The sequence below is a fragment of the Lolium perenne genome, chromosome 1 (genome assembly GCF_019359855.2).
Source record: "Lolium perenne isolate Kyuss_39 chromosome 1, Kyuss_2.0, whole genome shotgun sequence".
Classification (NCBI taxonomy): domain Eukaryota; kingdom Viridiplantae; phylum Streptophyta; class Magnoliopsida; order Poales; family Poaceae; genus Lolium; species Lolium perenne.
In genome coordinates, this window is record NC_067244.2 from 239,270,310 (window position 1) to 239,295,421 (window position 25,112).

A 25,112-nucleotide genomic window follows, 5' to 3' on the forward strand; every position below is an offset into this window, starting at 1 on the left:
GAGCTAGCTAGTTCAAACTACTTAACACGAATGGATCGATCAGAGATGCATGTTGGATTAAGATTCAACGTGCTATGATGGGTCGCCATTCATCAATTGAATAGAACTTAACACTTCAGAAATAGACTTACGTGAAGGCCGAAGGGACGATGGGATTTACCACGCCCGCGATGTTGAAGCTGCGGCGTCGCGCCGTGTGCTGCCGCAGAGAGAGCAGCAGCTGCGCTACGTGCTGTGAGGGAGAAAAAGAGAGTGGCGTTAAGGCCTTGTGGTGTGATGGGAGGCTCCCTGGGCAGGCTATTTATAGGGGCATAGGCTGTCTAGGTTCGTCGCACGGGCGGCCGGAAATCACGCGCGGCGAAATTCACGCGAGCACGGTGCGAGCTGGGGCGGTGCGGGCGTGGGCGCGAGGAAGCGCGTGCGCGGGAGGCGAGCGCGGGGCGCGTGGCCGCGTGGGCTGCTGGGACGCGGGTGGGGCCGCGGGCGGGTTGGGCCGCGCGAGCTGGGCTGGTCGGTCTGGCCACGCAATTCATTTTTTTTTCAGAATTTAAAAATATAATTTTGGAGGATCAAAAATAATCGTAAAAAGGTAAATAAGGTTCCATTGGATTCTTCACGAAAAATAATTTTAATATGAGATTAAATTTGGGATAAAAATATAAACTTTATAAAATCAAAATTTGACATACATGTCTATGTGGCTACAGTGCCTTTTTACGGTTTAATATTTTCTCAAAATAATGATTTTATAAGTTTTTTAAAACATCCGAACAAAATAGAGTATTGTTGGCAAATCTTTTTTTGAAAACCAAGGTCTATGAAGACTCTATTTTTTTGAAATACCTTTTTAATAAACACAAAAGTTTTAATTTGTTGTGAAAATTCAAATATGACAAACAAACAAACACTCGCTTTATTTTATTTTCACATTTCAAAATTTAAATTTTTTTTGGGATGTGACAGACTACCACCCTTAAAAAAAATCTCGTCCCCGAGATTTGAAGAGGCTAGAAAGAAAATAGGCTTGACATATGTCGAGATGGGCTACCACCCTTAAAAGAAACTTTTGTAGGTAGCCTATGTCTCAGGTTGATAGTTGGCTCAACTAGGGAGTGACTTAGCATTGGATCATCTCTTGAAATATCTATGGCTTCTGACCTCTAATAGGGGTTGTTTACATATAGTGAACAACATATCTCTTCAAGGTGACCTAAGTAGTTTTCGTGAGGGTTGGGCTTCATATGGGCAGGTGGTTGAACTACTCTTGACATAAAAGGGTCACTCTTCGGGTCAAACGGAAAACCAACATGAGAATACTTCCAGGCGTCCTTCATCATACTTCCGGTTGGTGTCTTCGGCAATCTTCTTCTACTCTTCAACTAGTGGTTGGATCTTAAAACTCACCATAGTCCTACGTTTGGCAACACTTGCCTACTATGAGGGCATAATATCTATTCACCCCTATGGTTCAGGCTTATCAGCGATGTCTCTCTTGTAGGTATGTCTCTCTAGATTTACCATTCCTCATAAGAAGAGCAAACAATATGAGTAGTCGTCATGGGGGGCAATCCATGTCACACCCAATCATTACCTTGTATTCAGTTTGGTATATCTCGTATTCTAACTCTTGGTCAACCTCACAGTTTGATAAAAAAAATCATGGAGAATTGAATCAATGTTTCAATCCCCATTATTGAACCGTTTTGAAAACATTTCTATCGATCCCTAACTAGGGTTTTGTGTATCTCACACTCTTCACTTCTTCACCTTGATCGGAAACATCAGGTTTGGTTTTGCTAAGGTTGTCTTCATGACGATTTGTCAAGAAAACACTTGTTGGATTGGTTATAGATGAGAATAGATAGAAAGATTCTAAATAACATTCCTACCCAAACACCACAGATCAAAGCAATTTAGCAAACAACAATCATCTAACAAGCATCAAGCATCATGGTTCAAACATAAACAAACTAGTATGGTCATACCACAATTTGGTATGATCAATGTGTTATTACTATATCGTTGGTACGACGAAAGATTACTAATGGTGGTCTCTTCTATTTCTATTTTGGATGTGTCAAGTTTCTATTCTACTCCATCGGTGTATCTTCGTGTGTTGTGCAATCTGCATCGAAGTATTTCTTCAAGTTCTTCATTGGTCTTCCATGAAACACTTCTGCGGAATTGAAGAATATCACATGAAGCATCAGTCCCTCACTTCAGGTAGAAGGTCATCATCTCTACTTCCTTGATGGTTTCATAAGGTAGGTCATCTAAGGCAAGAGGAAAACATTTTTGAAGATGGAATAGATAAGAGTACTAGAAGTTTACAAAGCACACTTTTTTTTGAAATAGGATTGGACAAAATTTTCATCCTGGGGTTTTCCTATTTCTAATCCAAACCTAGGGTCACGAACCTACGGTCAACACAATGCTCTGATACCATCTGTAGCGACCTCACCTTTTAAGGTGCCGATCTCTGTGCGTATCTGTGCTAGTCCCTGGATCAATCGCTAGCACACACAGTACAAGATGTAATACCAAGAAACAAAGGTCTTTATTACATCGTATGATCCAGAATTTACATAAAGGATTACAAAGTGCATAGCACAAGGCTAGCATATCATCAGAGTTTCACAACAAATAAACATAGACAGCATGGAGTCCTTCGTCTTCATGTGCCACAGGCGAGCATGTTGAGGATAGACTCGTAACCCTAACCATCGTAACTCACTCGTCTTTCAAAACATCTGCAACATGAAAAGTTACAGCCACGAATGGTCAATACATTTGAATTGTATTGGCAAGATGACACTATAGTGGACCCAAATGGCAACCTAACACTTAAGTGTACATTTGGCTGGTAGAGCTCAAGTTTATGTTGCATAAAGCCAATTTTTCCCTATCATTTATCAAAACATTTTCTTTCAATCTAATTAGCCGTAACATTGGTAAAACCCCAATGTACCAAATTAACAGTAGCATTGGTAAAGCCCCAATGTACCTTCCTACCCTTGTTCACCCATCAAATTTTATTTAAGAAATTGGGATGAGGAGATCTTCGAACAAGGACTTGTCAGTTCACTCAAGTTGTCCATAACCGGGGACACGGCTAAGTACTTAGATTTTACACTCTCGAGAGGTTGTACACCTTTACCCACATGGCCAGGTCAATCCTTCTACCTCGTTGCACATTTTGCTTAAGGACAGGTGTAGACCGTGGCCGAGACCTTCTGTGTGTAATCGCCCGAACCATTCCCTAAGGGCCACGCCCCCACCTACAGTATCCCTCTACCACCACCTGGCCCCTAGGATCCAGGTTCATACAACATACTTTGTCAAGCCAGAGCCATAGTAGCATGTGGTTGTACGTGAAGCTAATGAGCAAGATTTGTCTACAATCTCTTTAAGCCTGGGTGACTTTCCGCAAGTGTGCACTAGCACCAGGGTCTTGCCCCCTGATACAGTCACCCTCTCCATAACTCCACCATTCACCCAGGTAATTCATTAAACTTAGTTGTTTTTCCTTAACCTCTATCAAAACATTTTTCCATGGCATAGCAGGTAACAACTAAATTTAATGGCGGCTAAGGGAGTCTAGGAGTGGTGTAGCTAAACTACTAGGATTTAATAGCAGGCAAAAAGCATAAACCCTAGACATGTCTACTATAAAAACACTACGTGCAAGAATTAAAAACTGGGACTTTTGGTGTGTGTCACTTGCCTTTTGGTAGTCGAAGAGCGTTCACTTCTTTCAATCAAAACACGCAGCTCTCGTACGAACTATAAGATAAAGGTAACACAACATAAACACACAATTCATAACAACATAATACAATCAAGACAATCAATTTAAAAAAAATGCTCTATGGTTCTAAGTTGTGGCATGAGGTTTGGCTTGCAAGATACGGTTTGATAGATTGGAAGGGTCATGTACTTTGAAAGAAAAACTCAAATGCTTACGAGGAAAAAGATTAACAAAGGCATATGGTCAAGGGTTGTTTGCTACACCGGAATGAATAATTGGAATGATCCATGTGATAGAGTCACATGAAGCTCAGATGGCGTAAAGCAACATACCATTATGGAGAGTGTGCAACACTCACCAACGGCACAAGAAGAAGAAAAATTAGTTAGGAACTAGTGATATATGGAATTACTCAATTTACTCATTTGTAGGTTGAATAGTGTCATTTAGACTAATGCGTGTAATTGGTGTTGGTTAGGCATGATAGACGTTGGAATTTGGTTCGCGGATCCTAATAGATAACAAGGGTTCAACACATGTGATATGAGTTAGAGTATCTCCATCCCGCTAGATCAAGGTAAAAATCGAAAATTTAGCATGTCACGCTTTACTCAAATAACTCAATTGTTATTTAAAAAATATGGATTAGGATAATATGTTATGGGGAGATGTGATCATGGAACATGATGAATGTGTCTAAATGATTTTCATAGTCGAGGGACGATATTGCGGATCATAGAAATACCGCGAAAACAAAGTGTCTAAATCCAACATGCAAAATGTCCTGAATGATCTACGCATTTTACTGATTCCAACGGTATAAAGTTTGTCAAAAACCGACGGGTAGAACTAAAGATATGAATTTTACAGTTCGCGGTTAAGCTCTAATAGTGTCCGAAAAGTTGTCCAAACAAATTCGTCGGATGGAGAAACTTCCTACACGAAAGTTGTAGAGAATAATTAATTTTACAAACTTAATGCAAGAACCACTGTTCTAAACGGAGATCTAGATCTTTAGTTACGAAATTTCAAAGTTTCTAAGGAGCTAGCTAGTTCAAACTACTTAACACGAATGGATCGATCAGAGATGCATGTTGGATTAAGATTCAACGTGCTATGATGGATCGCCATTCATCAATTGAATAGAACTTAACACTTCAGAAATAGACTTACGTGAAGGCCGAAGGGACGATGGGATTTACCACGCCCGCGATGTTGAAGCTGCGGCGTCGCGCCGTGTGCTGCCGCAGAGAGAGCAGCAGCTGCGCTACGTGCTGTGAGGGAGAAAAAGAGAGTGGCGTTAAGGCCTTGTGGTGTGATGGGAGGCTCCCTGGGCAGGCTATTTATAGGGGCATAGGCTGTCTAGGTTCGTCGCACGGGCGGCCGGAAATCACGCGCGGCGAAATTCACGCGAGCACGGTGCGAGCTGGGGGCGGTGCGGGCGTGGGCGCGAGGAAGCGCGTGCGCGGGAGGCGAGCGCGGGGCGCGTGGCCGCGTGGGCTGCTGGGACGCGGGTGGGGCCGCGGGCGGGTTGGGCCGCGCGAGCTGGGCTGGTCGGTCTGGCCACGCAATTCATTTTTTTTTTCAGAATTTAAAAATATAATTTTGGAGGATCAAAAATAATCGTAAAAAGGTAAATAAGGTTCCGTTGGATTCTTCACGAAAAATAATTTTAATATGAGATTAAATTTGGGATAAAAATATAAACTTTATAAAATCAAAATTTGACATACATGTCTATGTGGCTACAGTGCCTTTTTACGGTTTAATATTTTCTCAAAATAATGATTTTATAAGTTTTTTAAAACATCCGAACAAAATAGAGTATTGTTGGCAAATCTTTTTTTGAAAACCAAGGTCTATGAAGACTCTATTTTTTTGAAATACCTTTTTAATAAACACAAAAGTTTTAATTTGTTGTGAAAATTCAAATATGACAAACAAACAAACACTCGCTTTATTTTATTTTCACATTTCAAAATTTAAATTTTTTTTGGGATGTGACAGACTACCACCATTAAAAAAAATCTCGTCCCAGAGATTTGAAGAGGCTAGAAAGAAAATAGGCTTGACATATGTCGAGATGGGCTACCACCCTTAAAAGAAACTTTTGTAGGTAGCCTATGTCTCAGGTTGATAGTTGGCTCAACTAGGGAGTGACTTAGCATTGGATCATCTCTTGAAATATCTATGGCTTCTGACCTCTAATAGGGGTTGTTTACATATAGTGAACAACATATCTCTTCAAGGTGACCTAAGTAGTTTTCGTGAGGGTTGGGCTTCATATGGGCAGGTGGTTGAACTACTCTTGACATAAAAGGGTCACTCTTCGGGTCAAACGGAAAACCAACATGAGAATACTTCCAGGCGTCCTTCATCATACTTCCGGTTGGTGTCTTCGGCAATCTTCTTCTACTCTTCAACTAGTGGTTGGATCTTAAAACTCACCATAGTCCTACGTTTGGCAACACTTGCCTACTATGAGGGCATAATATCTATTCACCCCTATGGTTCAGGCTTATCAGCGATGTCTCTCTTGTAGGTATGTCTCTCTAGATTTACCATTCCTCATAAGAAGAGCAAACAATATGAGTAGTCGTCATGGGGGGCAATCCATGTCACACCCAATCATTACCTTGTATTCAGTTTGGTATATCTCGTATTCTAACTCTTGGTCAACCTCACAGTTTGATAAAAAAAATCATGGAGAATTGAATCAATGTTTCAATCCCCATTATTGAACCGTTTTGAAAACATTTCTATCGATCCCTAACTAGGGTTTTGTGTATCTCACACTCTTCACTTCTTCACCTTGATCGGAAACATCAGGTTTGGTTTTGCTAAGGTTGTCTTCATGACGATTTGTCAAGAAAACACTTGTTGGATTGGTTATAGATGAGAATAGATAGAAAGATTCTAAATAACATTCCTACCCAAACACCACAGATCAAAGCAATTTAGCAAACAACAATCATCTAACAAGCATCAAGCATCATGGTTCAAACATAAACAAACTAGTATGGTCATACCACAATTTGGTATGATCAATGTGTTATTACTATATCGTTGGTATGCATTTAAAGATTACTAATGGTGGTCTCTTCTATTTCTATTTTGGATGTGTCAAGTTTCTATTCTACTCCATCGGTGTATCTTCGTGTGTTGTGCAATCTGCATCGAAGTATTTCTTCAAGTTCTTCATTGGTCTTCCATGAAACACTTCTGCGGAATTGAAGAATATCACATGAAGCATCAGTCCCTCACTTGAGGTAGAAGGTCATCATCTCTACTTCCTTGATGGTTTCATAAGGTAGGTCATCTAAGGCAAGAGGAAAACATTTTTGAAGATGGAATAGATAAGAGTACTAGAAGTTTACAAAGCACACTTTTTTTTGAAATAGGATTGGACAAAATTTTCATCCTGGGGTTTTCCTATTTCTAATCCAAACCTAGGGTCACGAACCTACGGTCAACACAATGCTCTGATACCATCTGTAGCGACCTCACCTTTTAAGGTGCCGATCTCTGTGCGTATCTGTGCTAGTCCCTGGATCAATCGCTAGCACACACAGTACAAGATGTAATACCAAGAAACAAAGGTCTTTATTACATCGTATGAACCAGAAATTACATAAAGGATTACAATTTGCATAGCACAAGGCTAGCATATCATCAGAGTTTCACAACAAATAAACATAGACAGCATGGAGTCCTTCGTCTTCATGTGCCACAGGCGAGCATGTTGAGGATAGACTCGTAACCCTAACCATCGTAACTCACTCGTCTTTCAAAACATCTGCAACATGAAAAGTTACAGCCACGAATGGTCAATACATTTGAATTGTATTGGCAAGATGACACTATAGTGGACCCAAATGGCAACCTAACACTTAAGTGTACATTTGGCTGGTAGAGCTCAAGTTTATGTTGCATAAAGCCAATTTTTCCCTATCATTTATCAAAACATTTTCTTTCAATCTAATTAGCCGTAACATTGGTAAAACCCCAATGTACCAAATTAACAGTAGCATTGGTAAAGCCCCAATGTACCTTCCTACCCTTGTTCACCCATCAAATTTTATTTAAGAAATTGGGATGAGGAGATCTTCGAACAAGGACTTGTCAGTTCACTCAAGTTGTCCATAACCGGGGACACGGCTAAGTACTTAGATTTTACACTCTCGAGAGGTTGTACACCTTTACCCACATGGCCAGGTCAATCCTTCTACCTCGTTGCACATTTTGCTTAAGGACAGGTGTAGACCGTGGCCGAGACCTTCTGTGTGTAATCGCCCGAACCATTTCCTAAGGGCCACGCCCCCACCTACAGTATCCCTCTACCACCACCTGGCCCCTAGGATCCAGGTTCATACAACATACTTTGTCAAGCCAGAGCCATAGTAGCATGTGGTTGTACGTGAAGCTAATGAGCAAGATTTGTCTACAATCTCTTTAAGCCTGGGTGACTTTCCGCAAGTGTGCACTAGCACCAGGGTCTTGCCCCCTGATACAGTCACCCTCTCCATAACTCCACCATTCACCCAGGTAATTCATTAAACTTAGTTGTTTTTCCTTAACCTCTATCAAAACATTTTTCCATGGCATAGCAGGTAACAACTAAATTTAATGGCGGCTAAGGGAGTCTAGGAGTGGTGTAGCTAAACTACTAGGATTTAATAGCAGGCAAAAAGCATAAACCCTAGACATGTCTACTATAAAAACACTACGTGCAAGAATTAAAAACTGGGACTTTTGGTGTGTGTCACTTGCCTTTTGGTAGTCGAAGCGTTCACTTCTTTCAATCAAAACACGCAGCTCTCGTACGAACTATAAGATAAAGGTAACACAACATAAACACACAATTCATAACAACATAATACAATCAAGACAATCAATTTAAAAAAAACGCTCTATGGTACTAAGTTGTGGCATGAGGTTTGGCTTGCAAGATACGGTTTGATAGATTGGAAGGGTCATGTACTTTGAAAGAAAAACTCAAATGCTTACGAGGAAAAAGATTAACAAAGGCATATGGTCAAGGGTTGTTTGCTACACCGAAATGAATAATTGGAATGATCCATGTGATAGAGTCACATGAAGCTCAGATGGCGTAAAGCAACATACCATTATGGAGAGTGTGCAACACTCACCAACGGCACAAGAAGAAAAAAAATTAGTTAGGAACTAGTGATATATGGAATTACTCAATTTACTCATTTGTAGGTTGAATAGTGTCATTTAGACTAATGCGTGTAATTGGTGTTGGTTAGGCATGATAGACGTTGGAATTTGGTTCGCGGATCCTAATAGATAACAAGGGTTCAACGCATGTGATATGAGTTAGAGTATCTCCATCCCGCTAGATCAAGGTAAAAATCGAAAATTTAGCATGTCACGCTTTACTCAAATAACTCAATTGTTATTTAAAAAATATGGATTAGGATAATATGTTATGGGGAGATGTGATCATGGAACATGATGAATGTGTCTAAATGATTTTCATAGTCGAGGGACGATATTGCGGATCATAGAAATACCGCGAAAACAAAGTGTCTAAATCCAACATGCAAAATGTGCTGAATGATCTACGCATTTTACTGATTCCAACGGTATAAAGTTTGTCAAAAACCGACGGGTAGAACTAAAGATATGAATTTTACAGTTCGCGGTTAAGCTCTAATAGTGTCCGAAAAGTTGTCCAAACAAATTCGTCGGATGGAGAAACTTCCTACACGAAAGTTGTAGAGAATAATTAATTTTACAAACTTAATGCAAGAACCACTGTTCTAAACGGAGATCTAGATCTTTAGTTACGAAATTTCAAAGTTTCTAAGGAGCTAGCTAGTTCAAACTACTTAACACGAATGGATCGATCAGAGATGCATGTTGGATTAAGATTCAACGTGCTATGATGGGTCGCCATTCATCAATTGAATAGAACTTAACACTTCAGAAATAGACTTACGTGAAGGCCGAAGGGACGATGAGATTTACCACGCCCGCGATGTTGAAGCTGCGGCGTCGCGCCGTGTGCTGCCGCAGAGAGAGCAGCAGCTGCGCTACGTGCTGTGAGGGAGAAAAAGAGAGTGGCGTTAAGGCCTTGTGGTGTGATGGGAGGCTCCCTGGGCAGGCTATTTATAGGGGCATAGGCTGTCTAGGTTCGTCGCACGGGCGGCCGGAAATCACGCGCGGCGAAATTCACGCGAGCACGGTGCGAGCTGGGGGCGGTGCGGGCGTGGGCGCGAGGAAGCGCGTGCGCGGGAGGCGAGCGCGGGCGCGTGGCCGCGTGGGCTGCTGGGACGCGGGTGGGGCCGCGGGCGGGTTGGGCCGCGCGAGCTGGGCTGGTCGGTCTGGCCACGCAATTCATTTTTTTTTTCAGAATTTAAAAATATAATTTTGGAGGATCAAAAATAATCGTAAAAAGGTAAATAAGGTTCCGTTGGATTCTTCACGAAAAATAATTTTAATATGAGATTAAATTTGGGATAAAAATATAAACTTTATAAAATCAAAATTTGACATACATGTCTATGTGGCTACAGTGCCTTTTTACGGTTTAATATTTTCTCAAAATAATGATTTTATAAGTTTTTTAAAACATCCGAACAAAATAGAGTATTGTTGGCAAATCTTTTTTTGAAAACCAAGGTCTATGAAGACTCTATTTTTTTGAAATACCTTTTTAATAAACACAAAAGTTTTAATTTGTTGTGAAAATTCAAATATGACAAACAAACAAACACTCGCTTTATTTTATTTTCACGTTTCAAAATTTAAATTTTTTTTGGGATGTGACAGACTACCACCCTTAAAAAAAATCTCGTCCCCGAGATTTGAAGAGGCTAGAAAGAAAATAGGCTTGACATATGTCGAGATGGGCTACCACCCTTAAAAGAAACTTTTGTAGGTAGCCTATGTCTCAGGTTGATAGTTGGCTCAACTAGGGAGTGACTTAGCATTGGATCATCTCTTGAAATATCTATGGCTTCTGACCTCTAATAGGGGTTGTTTACATATAGTGAACAACATATCTCTTCAAGGTGACCTAAGTAGTTTTCGTGAGGGTTGGGCTTCATATGGGCAGGTGGTTGAACTACTCTTGACATAAAAGGGTCACTCTTCGGGTCAAACGGAAAACCAACATGAGAATACTTCCAGGCGTCCTTCATCATACTTCCGGTTGGTGTCTTCGGCAATCTTCTTCTACTCTTCAACTAGTGGTTGGATCTTAAAACTCACCATAGTCCTACGTTTGGCAACACTTGCCTACTATGAGGGCATAATATCTATTCACCCCTATGGTTCAGGCTTATCAGCGATGTCTCTCTTGTAGGTATGTCTCTCTAGATTTACCATTCCTCATAAGAAGAGCAAACAATATGAGTAGTCGTCATGGGGGGCAATCCATGTCACACCCAATCATTACCTTGTATTCAGTTTGGTATATCTCGTATTCTAACTCTTGGTCAACCTCACAGTTTGATAAAAAAAATCATGGAGAATTGAATCAATGTTTCAATCCCCATTATTGAACCGTTTTGAAAACATTTCTATCGATCCCTAACTAGGGTTTTGTGTATCTCACACTCTTCACTTCTTCACCTTGATCGGAAACATCAGGTTTGGTTTTGCTAAGGTTGTCTTCATGACGATTTGTCAAGAAAACACTTGTTGGATTGGTTATAGATGAGAATAGATAGAAAGATTCTAAATAACATTCCTACCCAAACACCACAGATCAAAGCAATTTAGCAAACAACAATCATCTAACAAGCATCAAGCATCATGGTTCAAACATAAACAAACTAGTATGGTCATACCACAATTTGGTATGATCAATGTGTTATTACTATATCGTTGGTACGACGAAAGATTACTAATGGTGGTCTCTTCTATTTCTATTTTGGATGTGTCAAGTTTCTATTCTACTCCATCGGTGTATCTTCGTGTGTTGTGCAATCTGCATCGAAGTATTTCTTCAAGTTCTTCATTGGTCTTCCATGAAACACTTCTGCGGAATTGAAGAATATCACATGAAGCATCAGTCCCTCACTTCAGGTAGAAGGTCATCATCTCTACTTCCTTGATGGTTTCATAAGGTAGGTCATCTAAGGCAAGAGGAAAACATTTTTGAAGATGGAATAGATAAGAGTACTAGAAGTTTACAAAGCACACTTTTTTTTGAAATAGGATTGGACAAAATTTTCATCCTGGGGTTTTCCTATTTCTAATCCAAACCTAGGGTCACGAACCTACGGTCAACACAATGCTCTGATACCATCTGTAGCGACCTCACCTTTTAAGGTGCCGATCTCTGTGCGTATCTGTGCTAGTCCCTGGATCAATCGCTAGCACACACAGTACAAGATGTAATACCAAGAAACAAAGGTCTTTATTACATCGTATGATCCAGAATTTACATAAAGGATTACAAAGTGCATAGCACAAGGCTAGCATATCATCAGAGTTTCACAACAAATAAACATAGACAGCATGGAGTCCTTCGTCTTCATGTGCCACAGGCGAGCATGTTGAGGATAGACTCGTAACCCTAACCATCGTAACTCACTCGTCTTTCAAAACATCTGCAACATGAAAAGTTACAGCCACGAATGGTCAATACATTTGAATTGTATTGGCAAGATGACACTATAGTGGACCCAAATGGCAACCTAACACTTAAGTGTACATTTGGCTGGTAGAGCTCAAGTTTATGTTGCATAAAGCCAATTTTTCCCTATCATTTATCAAAACATTTTCTTTCAATCTAATTAGCCGTAACATTGGTAAAACCCCAATGTACCAAATTAACAGTAGCATTGGTAAAGCCCCAATGTACCTTCCTACCCTTGTTCACCCATCAAATTTTATTTAAGAAATTGGGATGAGGAGATCTTCGAACAAGGACTTGTCAGTTCACTCAAGTTGTCCATAACCGGGGACACGGCTAAGTACTTAGATTTTACACTCTCGAGAGGTTGTACACCTTTACCCACATGGCCAGGTCAATCCTTCTACCTCGTTGCACATTTTGCTTAAGGACAGGTGTAGACCGTGGCCGAGACCTTCTGTGTGTAATCGCCCGAACCATTTCCTAAGGGCCACGCCCCCACCTACAGTATCCCTCTACCACCACCTGGCCCCTAGGATCCAGGTTCATACAACATACTTTGTCAAGCCAGAGCCATAGTAGCATGTGGTTGTACGTGAAGCTAATGAGCAAGATTTGTCTACAATCTCTTTAAGCCTGGGTGACTTTCCGCAAGTGTGCACTAGCACCAGGGTCTTGCCCCCTGATACAGTCACCCTCTCCATAACTCCACCATTCACCCAGGTAATTCATTAAACTTAGTTGTTTTTCCTTAACCTCTATCAAAACATTTTTCCATGGCATAGCAGGTAACAACTAAATTTAATGGCGGCTAAGGGAGTCTAGGAGTGGTGTAGCTAAACTACTAGGATTTAATAGCAGGCAAAAAGCATAAACCCTAGACATGTCTACTATAAAAACACTACGTGCAAGAATTAAAAACTGGGACTTTTGGTGTGTGTCACTTGCCTTTTGGTAGTCGAAGAGCGTTCACTTCTTTCAATCAAAACACGCAGCTCTCGTACGAACTATAAGATAAAGGTAACACAACATAAACACACAATTCATAACAACATAATACAATCAAGACAATCAATTTAAAAAAAACGCTCTATGGTACTAAGTTGTGGCATGAGGTTTGGCTTGCAAGATACGGTTTGATAGATTGGAAGGGTCATGTACTTTGAAAGAAAAACTCAAATGCTTACGAGGAAAAAGATTAACAAAGGCATATGGTCAAGGGTTGTTTGCTACACCGAAATGAATAATTGGAATGATCCATGTGATAGAGTCACATGAAGCTCAGATGGCGTAAAGCAACATACCATTATGGAGAGTGTGCAACACTCACCAACGGCACAAGAAGAAAAAAAATTAGTTAGGAACTAGTGATATATGGAATTACTCAATTTACTCATTTGTAGGTTGAATAGTGTCATTTAGACTAATGCGTGTAATTGGTGTTGGTTAGGCATGATAGACGTTGGAATTTGGTTCGCGGATCCTAATAGATAACAAGGGTTCAACGCATGTGATATGAGTTAGAGTATCTCCATCCCGCTAGATCAAGGTAAAAATCGAAAATTTAGCATGTCACGCTTTACTCAAATAACTCAATTGTTATTTAAAAAATATGGATTAGGATAATATGTTATGGGGAGATGTGATCATGGAACATGATGAATGTGTCTAAATGATTTTCATAGTCGAGGGACGATATTGCGGATCATAGAAATACCGCGAAAACAAAGTGTCTAAATCCAACATGCAAAATGTCCTGAATGATCTACGCATTTTACTGATTCCAACGGTATAAAGTTTGTCAAAAACCGACGGGTAGAACTAAAGATATGAATTTTACAGTTCGCGGTTAAGCTCTAATAGTGTCCGAAAAGTTGTCCAAACAAATTCGTCGGATGGAGAAACTTCCTACACGAAAGTTGTAGAGAATAATTAATTTTACAAACTTAATGCAAGAACCACTGTTCTAAACGGAGATCTAGATCTTTAGTTACGAAATTTCAAAGTTTCTAAGGAGCTAGCTAGTTCAAACTACTTAACACGAATGGATCGATCAGAGATGCATGTTGGATTAAGATTCAACGTGCTATGATGGGTCGCCATTCATCAATTGAATAGAACTTAACACTTCAGAAATAGACTTACGTGAAGGCCGAAGGGACGATGGGATTTACCACGCCCGCGATGTTGAAGCTGCGGCGTCGCGCCGTGTGCTGCCGCAGAGAGAGCAGCAGCTGCGCTACGTGCTGTGAGGGAGAAAAAGAGAGTGGCGTTAAGGCCTTGTGGTGTGATGGGAGGCTCCCTGGGCAGGCTATTTATAGGGGCATAGGCTGTCTAGGTTCGTCGCACGGGCGGCCGGAAATCACGCGCGGCGAAATTCACGCGAGCACGGTGCGAGCTGGGGCGGTGCGGGCGTGGGCGCGAGGAAGCGCGTGCGCGGGAGGCGAGCGCGGGCGCGTGGCCGCGTGGGCTGCTGGGACGCGGGTGGGGCCGCGGGCGGGTTGGGCCGCGCGAGCTGGGCTGGTCGGTCTGGCCACGCAATTCATTTTTTTTTTCAGAATTTAAAAATATAATTTTGGAGGATCAAAAATAATCGTAAAAAGGTAAATAAGGTTCCGTTGGATTCTTCACGAAAAATAATTTTAATATGAGATTAAATTTGGGATAAAAATATAAACTTTATAAAATCAAAATTTGACATACATGTCTATGTGGCTACAGTGCCTTTTTACGGTTTAATATTTTCTCAAAATAATGATTTTATAAGTTTTTTAAAACATCCGAACAAAATAGAGTATTGTTGGCAAATCTTTTTTTGAAAACCAAGGTCTATGAAGACTCTATTTTTTTGAAATACCTTTTTAATAAACACAAAAGTTTTAATTTGTTGTGAAAATTCAAATATGACAAACAAACAAACACTCGCTTTATTTTATTTTCACATTTCAAAATTTAAATTTTTTTTGGGATGTGACAATTAGAGGGTTAGTGCACAATAAAAATTAACATATTCAGAGGTGACACAATCATTCTTAACACTTCTGGACATTGCATAAAGCTACTGGACATTAATGGATCAAAGAAATTCATCCAACATAGCAAAAGAGGCAATGCGAAATAAAATGCAGAATCTGTCAAAACAGAACAGTTCGTATTGACGAATTTTAAAATGGCACCAGACTTGCTCAAAAGAAAATGCCCAAATTGAATGAAAGTTGCGTACATATCTGAGGATCACTCACGTAAATTGGCTTAATTTTCTGAGTTACCTACAGAGAATTTAGCCCAGATTCGTGACAGCAAAGAAATCTGAAACTGCGCAGTAATCCAAATCTAGTATGAACTTTTCTATCAACGACTTTACTTGGCACAACAAAACACTAAACTAAGATAAGGAGAGGTTGCTACAGTAGTAAACAACTTCCAAGACACAAAATAAAAACAAAGTACTGTAGGTAAAAACATGGGTTGTCTCCCATAAGCGCTTTTCTTTAACGCCTTTCAGCTAAGCGCAGAAAGTGTGTCTCAAGTATTATCAAAGGGTGGTGCATCATCCTTACCTTGGGCTTTAGGAGTTGCCTCAACAATGCATGTTATCTCATCTATGTAAGTTTCAGAGGCTCCCTTTTCATTAGTCTTAGGCTTGCTACTCTCATCAAACAAATTTTCAGGAACAAGCCAAGCATAGTTATTTTCTAGTGCATCATTTATAGCTAAGAGTTTACATGGTATTGGTGCTTTGATCTCCCCTCCATCATTAATATTATTAGTGTACTTTATTCTATCCATATCCATCTTTTCAAGGAGACTAACAAAATTGGTGTAAGAACCAAGCATATTAAATTTAGCAAAGACCTTTCTAGCCTCTCTTGCTATACCACCAAATTCTCTAAGAAGGGTTTCTAAAACAAAATCTTTCTTTTCCCCTTCTTCCATATCACCAAGTGTGAGAAACATGTGTTGGATTATAGGATTAAGATTAACAAATTTAGTTTCCAACATGTGAACTAAAGAAGCAGCAGCAATTTCATAAGTAGGCGCAAGGTCTACCAAGTGTCTATCTTCAAAGTCTTCAATGGTACTAACATGATTGAAAAATTCTTCTATATTATTTCTCCCAACTATAGACCCACGTCCTACCGGTATGTCTTTTGTGGTAAAATTAAAAGGAAACATGATGAATCAAGTAAAGAAAATGCAAGTAACTATTTTTTTTGTGTTTTTGATATAGCAAACAAGATAGCAAATAAAGTAAAACTAGCAACTAATTTTTTTTTTGTATTTCGATTTAGTGCAGCAAACAAAGTAGTAAATAAAACTAAGCAAGACAAAAACAAAGTAAAGAGATTGAGAAGTGGAGACTCCCCTTGCAGCGTGTCTTGATCTCCCCGGCAACGGCGCCAGAAAATATGCTTGATGGCGTGTAACTCACACGTTCGTTGGGAACCCCAAGAGGAAGGTATGATGCGCACAGCAGCAAGTTTTCCCTCAGAAAGAAACCAAGGTTTATCGAACCAGGAGGAGCCAAGAAGCACGTTGAAGGTTGATGGCGGCGGGATGTAGTGCGGCGCAACACCAGAGATTCCGGCGCCAACGTGGAACCTGCACAACACAACCAAAGTACTTTGCCCCAACGAAACAGTGAGGTTGTCAATCTCACCGGCTTGCTGTAACAAAGGATTAACCGTATTGTGTGGAAGATGATTGTTTGCAGAAAACAGTAAAACAAGTATTGCAGTAGATTGTATTTCAGTATAGAGAATTGGACCGGGGTCCACAGTTCACTAGAGGTGTCTCTCCCATAAGATAAACAGCATGTTGGGTGAACAAATTACAGTTGGGCAATTGACAAATAAAGAGGGCATGACCATGCACATACATATTATGATGAGTATAGTGAGATTTAATTGGGCATTACGACAAAGTACATAGACCGCCATCCAACTGCATCTATGCCTAAAAAGTCCACCTTCAGGTTATCATCCGAACCCCCTCCAGTATTAAGTTGCAAAGCAACAGACAATTGCATTAAGTATGGTGCGTAATGTAATCAACAACTACATCCTTAGACATAGCATCAATGTTTTATCCCTAGTGGCAACAGCACATCCGTAACCTTAGTGGTTCTTGTCACTCCTCCAGATTCACGGAGACATGAACCCACTATCGAGCATAAATACTCCCTCTTGGAGTTACTTGCATCAACTTGGCCAGAGCATCTACTAATAACGGAGAGCATGCAAGATCATAAACAACACATAGACAATAGATTGATAATCAACATAACATAGTATTCTCTATTCATCGGATCCCAACAAACGCAACATATAGAATTACAGATAGATGATCTTGATCATGTTAGGCAGCTCACAAGATCCGACAATGATAGCACAATGGGGAGAAGACAACCATCTAGCTACAGCTATGGACCCATAGTCCAGGGGTAGACTACTCACACATCACTCCGGAGGCGACCATGGTGGCGTAGAGTCCTCCGGGAGATGAATCCCCTCTCCGGCAGGGTGCCGGAGGCGATCTCCTGGATCCCCCGAGATGGGATCGGCGGCGGCGGCGTCTCAGTAAGGTTTTCCGTATCGTGGCTCTCGGTACTGGGGGTTTCGCGACGGAGGCTTTAAGTAGGCGGAAGGGCAAGTCAGGAGGCGGCACGAGGGCCCCACACCACAGGGCAGCGCGGCCAAGGGGGGGCCGCGCCGCCCTAGGGTTTGGGCGCCTCATGGCCCCACTTCGTCTCCTCTTCGGACTTCCGGAAGCTTCATGGCAAAATAGGACCCTGGGCGTTGATTTCGTCCAATTCCGAGAATATTTTGTTACTAGGATTTCTGAAACCAAAAACAGCAGAAAACAGCAACTGGCACTTCGGCATCTTGTTAATAGGTTAGTTCCAGAAAATGCACGAATATGACATAAAGTGTGCATAAAACATGTAGATAACATCAATAATGTGGCATGGAACATAAGAAATTATCGATACGTCGGAGACGTATCACATAACCATGTTCCACTAAACCCTATTAGTTATGGATACTTATGAACCCTCTTATTTAGAAACCAACCATTCTTCACTTAGTAAATCCAATATTAAAACTTAGACAACCTCAACCCTAATTGATATATACTTCTTATTACTTAAGAAGTATGTTCTTCAAAAGTTATTCTTTTGAAGTAAAAAGAGAGTATTCATCAACCCTACCTAATAGGATCTATAAACCCTAGCTAGCTATCATCAGCAAGGTATACCAACCCTGATAGCAACCATATACTATTAAATGCTTAAGATACTTATGCTTCACTAGAACCATACAAGCCCTAGTTGTTGATGAATCCAACTTTGTTGGGATCCATCTAATCCTTACTCCAGAAACTAGTTGGAACCATAAGAAACCATAGAACCCACAAACCCAATTATCATACTTGTTCTTTATTAAAGAACATGTTCTTCCAAAGTTATTCTTTTGAAGTATATAACAAGTAATCACCAACCATACACCATAGGACTTAAATTTGACAACTGCTCTTTACTTAATATACAACTACTATCCCTTGGTGTATATGATTGTTATTATGCATCTTACCACTTGTTTATGATTCTAAGACAACAAAACCCTAATAAGAACCTTGTTTGTGAATCACTCTAAAAGTATCACACACTTTGAACTAATCATTACAACTCACTAATCCTAAATCATCGGGGTTAGGTCACCCTTAGAGCGATTGCATCTCATACTTATGCATTATTGCATCCTTGCCAATCTTTTAAACATCGTCCTTACCGGACGATGATGTTATTTCAGAATTTGGAGTTATTACGTATTGAAGACCTTGCCTGCATAATCTTGCAGTCAAGAAAGGCAAGTACATCGTTTGCTCATGTCATTTGAGTATTTTTACCAAATTACTTGCAAAGTACTATACTTATCACTCTTGCATGAAAATCAAAAGTATTATTTTCATAACTATGAATATGACTATGTGGTGGGCAATGGAACCATGGTATGTGTTGATATGGTGGAGGTTCCATTGCAAGGGTTTATATCCATCTAGGATGAAACAACAAATGTCGTACAGTGATTCTTGTGCCGTAAAACTCGTGTTAACCATAAGATCTGGAATGGGACGGAGTAGTCCAATGTACTTCCACCTCTCGTTCATCAATGGATGCGCTTACCGTAGCAGTTGTATCTTGCGAGAACAACCGAAGGGTGGGGATCCCACTCTAATTCCCCACGGTAATGCGGTCTATGATGGGTTGCATCTACCGGCGAAGGAGTTTATGGTAGAGCCTAGAACTGTCGTCGTGGTCGGGGGCCATCCTTAATTGGTATAAGTACACCGACGAGGACCCAGGGTCGGGGATTGCAACAAAGGGTGGGTGTTCGAGGTAGCGTAGGAGTATAATTGGCTAAGACCTTATACCGGGCCTCACACCAAAGGAAGTGTGGACGAGAACTAGACTCGGTTGGCACCAAGGTTAAGATCTCTTATGGGTAAAGCAACACACCTCTGCAGAGTGTAATGAATCGTGACCTATCACTCCCTGTTCTGGGTTATGGAACTGCGAACGCTGCCGGAAAGGAACTCCATGAAGATCTAGTAAACCGGTGAAGGCTGACGAACATAGTTCTTCTGAATAAAAGCAACCTTTTGAATAAATGGTTATGAAAACCTGCATTAGTATTAGACTTTTTGGTCTAATGCTGTAGCTAGTGCATTAAACACCTCTTTCCTATAATGAACTTGTTGAGTACGCTCGTACTCATCCCACTCTTAAATCCCCTGCTTAGATATGGAGGCATCGAAGGAGGATCTACAGTGCAACTCGAAGACCGAGGAGTCAACAACTACTTCAAGGGACATGAACCTGTCAGAAGAGACAAACTACACATCCAACAAGGATAAAACATAGATTAGCCATAGAAAGGAACTAGCTTCCTAAACCTAGCTCCTATTTAGCTAGAATCTATTCATAGCCTATATAGCTAGTTAAATACTCTACAAATAGAGTTCGTGATAGGATTAGACCACGAGTCGTTCTTCTAGAGTTTATTTGCAGTTTTACCTCATTGTAAAGTCAGAGGCTGTGTGGATCTTTTGTAAAGAGTCGGAGTTGTAATTCTATAGACATGCCTTGGACCCGCATATGTTTCTGTTGTACCACTCTGAGCGATATAATACTAGTGAAACGGTGTTTCATTGGTGTTATGTCAGACTTGCATACTACACCATGCAGTGGTATGCTGGGTCACCACAGCAAGGAACTATTTGGCAACTGTGGAAATGAAGTTACTGGAGGCTACAGTCAAACGGGAGCTTCGCAAAACCTACTTTATTGGGGAGGGGTAGCGCCTGTATTAGTGAAATGCATTGAAAATATTATAACTTTTTTTTACAAAGTGTGGTAGTTAATCGGGAACATACGTAGTAATCGGATGTTCGGACTGATTAATCGAGCTAAAGGATTAACACAAGCGATTAATGGTAATCGACATGATCAGGCCCCTAGTAGCGATTAATCGGCCTAGTAATCGTTGAATCGGCCTAGTTTTTGAATAATGGTAATTGCAGGTTGATGACCCACAAGTATAGGGGGTGTATCGTAGTATCTTCGATAAGTAAGAATGTCGATCCCAACGAGGAGCAGAAGGTGTTGACAAGCAGTTTCGATGAAGGATTCACTGTAAATGCTCACAGACAAGTAATCAGGGGGGGTTTGATGTAACAGTTGAATAATGTACGAGTATGTAAAGTGCGAGAGTAATAATTGCAGCGAGTGGCCCAATCCTTTTTAGCACAAAGGACAAGCCGGTTTGTTTACTTATAATGACCAAACGTTCTTGAGGACACACGGGATTTTAGTCTAGTGCTTTCGCTACATACGGCTAAATAATCTTCATTGTTGTGATAAGTGTTGTGTGGGTGAACCTATGCTAATGTACCGCCCTTCCTAGGACTAATACATACTTGTGATTATACCCCTTGCAAGCATCCGCAACTACAAGAAAGTAATTAAGAAATAAATCTAACCACAGCCTTAAACTCTGAGATCCTGCGATCCCTCCTGCATCGATATACCAACGGGGGTTTAGGTTTCTGTCACTCCGGCAACCCCGCAATTGGCAAACGAATACAAGATGCATTCCCCTAGGCCCATAAATGGTGAAGTGCCATGTAGTCGACGTTCACATGACACCACTAGAAGAATAACACCACAACTTAAATATCACACCATTGAATATTACTCAACCATAATTCACTACTAACATTTAGACTTCACCCATGTCCTCAAGAACTAAACGAACTACTCACGAGACATCATACGGAACATGATCAGAGGTGATATGATGATGAATAACAATCTGAACATAAACTTGGTTCAATGGTTTCACTCAATAGCATCAACAACAAGTAGGAATCGATACAGGAGAGTTTCCCCTATCAAACAATCAAGATCAAACCCAAATTGCTATGGCGGTGACGGTGTCCAGCGGTGATGACGGCGGTGATGATGGTGGAGATGATGATGATGGTGATGGCGATGATGTCCAGCTCGATGACGGTGACGATGGCGTCGATTTCCCCCTCCCGGAGGAAATTTCCCCGAGTTCCTGCCCGCCGGAGAGCTCTTTTCTCTCTGGTGTTCTCCGCCCCGCAGAGGCGGCTGTAACTCTTCGCGAGGTACCCTCTGTGGCTTAGGTCTTCGGGACGAAGGGTTTGACGAAGAAAAGGAGGCGAAAGGGGTCGTGGGCCCTCCACACCACAGGCCGGCGCGGCCAGGGCCTGGGCCGCGCCGCCCTAGGGTGTGGGCCCACCCTGGCTGCTCCTGGCTCCTCCTTCTGGCTTCCTTCGTCATCTTGAAAAATAGGATTTTTGGTATAATTTCCTTCCAGAGTTGATCTTCCGAAATATTGCGTTCTGACGGTGCTTTTTCCAGCAGAATCCTGGCTCCGGTGTTCGATCCTCCAATAACGATGAAACATGCAAAATAGATGAAATAACATAAGTAATGTGTCCCAATATGAAATATATCAATGAATAACAGCAAATTATGATATAAAATAGTGATGCAAATTGGACGTATCAACTCCCCCCAAGCTTAGACTTCGCTTGTCCCCAAGCGAAACTGAGCTCGATAGACATGACCACATGTTTATGGAGTGAAGAGTCGATAAATAAAATACGGACAAGAAGCATCATATTCATTCACACAGGACATTATAGTAGACAACCTCTTATAACTCATATTGAAACAAGTATAGGGTAATCACAAGTAAAGGTGCATGAGAAATCATGATTGGTGATGGCAAACTTCGTTCTTGGTCAGAGAACAACTAACAGATTATATTTATCTTATTGAGCAGCGCTCTCATGTTAGAGTTTATAAGGCACAACTTGCATACTCAATCATAATGGTCTTCTCATGGTCATTGATAACTTGCAAAGCTATATTCATTCAGATAAAACTTGTACTAAACAAGGAAGAATAAAAGACATGATGTAGCAAATCGCAATATAATGGTTTGATCACAACTACTCAAATGCTTGCTTGAGATGGAGGGAAATAGGTTTACTGTCTCAACATAAAGTAAAAGACAGGCCCTTCACAGAGGGAAGCAGGGATTAAATCATGTGCTAGAGCTTTTTCAGTTTTGCAATCATATAAAGAGAATAAAAGTAACATTTTGAGAAGTGTTTGTTGTTGTCAACGACTGGTAGCGGGTACTCTAACCCCCTTGCCAGACAACCTCCTAAGAGCGGCTCCCATATTATTTTCATTTTGTGTGGCACTCCTTCCAACCTTTCTTTCACAAACCATGGCTAACCGAATCCTCGGGTGCCTGCCAACAATCTCATACCATGAAGGAGTGCCTTTTTATTTTAGTTTTATTATGATGATGACACTCCCCCCAACCTTTGCTTACACAAGCCATGGCTAACCGAATCCTTCGGGTGCCGTCCATCAATCACATACCATGGAGGAGTGTCTATTTAGTTTAATCAATTTGGGACTGGGAATCCCATTGCCAGCTCTTTTTGCAAAATTATTGGATAAGCGGGTGAAGCCACTAGTCCATTGGTGAAAGTTGCCCAACAAGATTGAAAGATAAAACACCACATACTTCCTCATGAGCTATGAAACATTGACACAAATAAGAGATACTAAGTTTTGAATTGTTTAAAGGTAGCACATGAAGTATTTACTTGGAATGGCAGAAAATACCATGTAGTAGGTAGGTATGGTGGACACAAATGGCATAGGTTTGGGTTAAGGTTTGGATGCACGAGAAGTATTCCCTCTCAGTACAGGTCTTTGGCTAGCAAGGTTAATTAGCAAGCATAAGAGTCAAGGGAAACAAACAAATATACATGTGATAGAAACAATCATGCATCTTCCTTGTAAGTACAAACAATTTTAACTTCAGAATAATAAGCTATGAGCTAACAAGAAAGACAATGAAACATCTACATGTATTTCTCTTTTCTATTTAAACCTTAAAGTGTTGTTGCTATTGACCCATGCTAAGTTTGCCAAAACCAAATAGATTTATTCAATGCTCCCAAAGTGATACCAATACTAACAACAAGGTGAATCATATAGTAAAGATTGCAAACTAAAATAAGATGTGCAATATGTAAATGATAAGGCTTCTCATTAATATTCCATAACGATAACTCACACCAAGGGATACATAGACAACCAACTAAAGGAGAGATACTTCCAAACGCAACCCATCGTATATGATAACTTCCCTACTCATGATATGACACTACTTGACAATAAAAGTAAAAGGTAGTGATAATGTGATACCGCGGCACTCCCCCAAGCTTGGAACAAACCAAGGGGATGCCAATACCGATGATGAATTACTCCTTCGGCGATGGTGGTGATGAACTCCCGTCATCAAACTTCCAAGGAAGAGGCTCTCCATCAAGAAACGACGTCTTGGTCTCGGGGATCCTGAAACTAGCAGCACGGCTTATGTATTTAAACCTGTTTTCATACTCACAGTTCTGATTCTGAAAATCATAGAGTTGTGCTTGGAGCTTGTTGGTGGTGTCGTGAAGCGAGAGGATGTCGCTCCAAAGCTTTGCAGTTTCCTTCTCATGTTCAGCAATGAGTTCAGACACAATCCTGTGGAAGATATCCACCTCACGCTCAGCCATCTTCTTGTACTTGAAAACCTCTTGTTCTAACTTCTCCATCCTGTCTTCCAGGCTTCCTTCTCCTTTAGGACCCTGGACATCCTTGACCTGCAGTTCTCCTTCAACGAGCAGCAACTCCTTGGGGTGCATCTTCAGCTCCTCCATGTACAAGTTGCCAACATCCTTGCTGGAGCCGTCCTTCGGAGTTTCCGACGAAGACATGATGACTCTAGATCCGAAACAAATCCTGGCAGAAACAGCTCGAAACAAAACACGTCGAAAACACGATATACGGACCTCCAGGGGTCCGGGAGATTATATAGCAAATATTTTCGCGAAATAAGGAAAATACCAGATCGAACCCGAGTCGGAAAGGAGCGACGGGGCGGCCAAACCATAGGCCGGCGCGGGCCCCGGTCAGCTGCGCCGCCTATGGTGGCACCCCCTCGTGCGTCCTTTCCACTCCGTTTCGAACTCGTAATTTCTCATATTTTCCAAAAACAGCAAAAATATAGTTCGGAAGGTAAATTGCGTACTTTTCATTACCAGTACTGTTACCTATTCAAAGTCGAGTTCTGGCGGACTGTCAATTTG

The 25,112-nt window shown here is 41.0% G+C and overlaps 2 long non-coding RNA genes across 2 annotated transcripts; both read right to left on the bottom strand.

Moving 5' to 3' along the window:
* Nucleotides 1-2,538: 2,538 nt before the first annotated feature.
* LOC139835326 (uncharacterized) lies at nucleotides 2,539-5,049 on the bottom strand. The gene is made up of 2 exons (XR_011751128.1): nucleotides 4,922-5,049; nucleotides 2,539-2,750 (listed from the first exon to the last, which is right to left on the bottom strand). It is a non-coding gene; the product is annotated as an uncharacterized lncRNA (long non-coding RNA).
* A 7,072-nt stretch (nucleotides 5,050-12,121) lies between these two features.
* On the bottom strand, nucleotides 12,122-14,632 carry LOC139835328 (uncharacterized). The gene is made up of 2 exons (XR_011751130.1): nucleotides 14,505-14,632; nucleotides 12,122-12,333 (listed from the first exon to the last, which is right to left on the bottom strand). It is a non-coding gene; the product is annotated as an uncharacterized lncRNA (long non-coding RNA).
* Nucleotides 14,633-25,112: the final 10,480 nt, after the last annotated feature.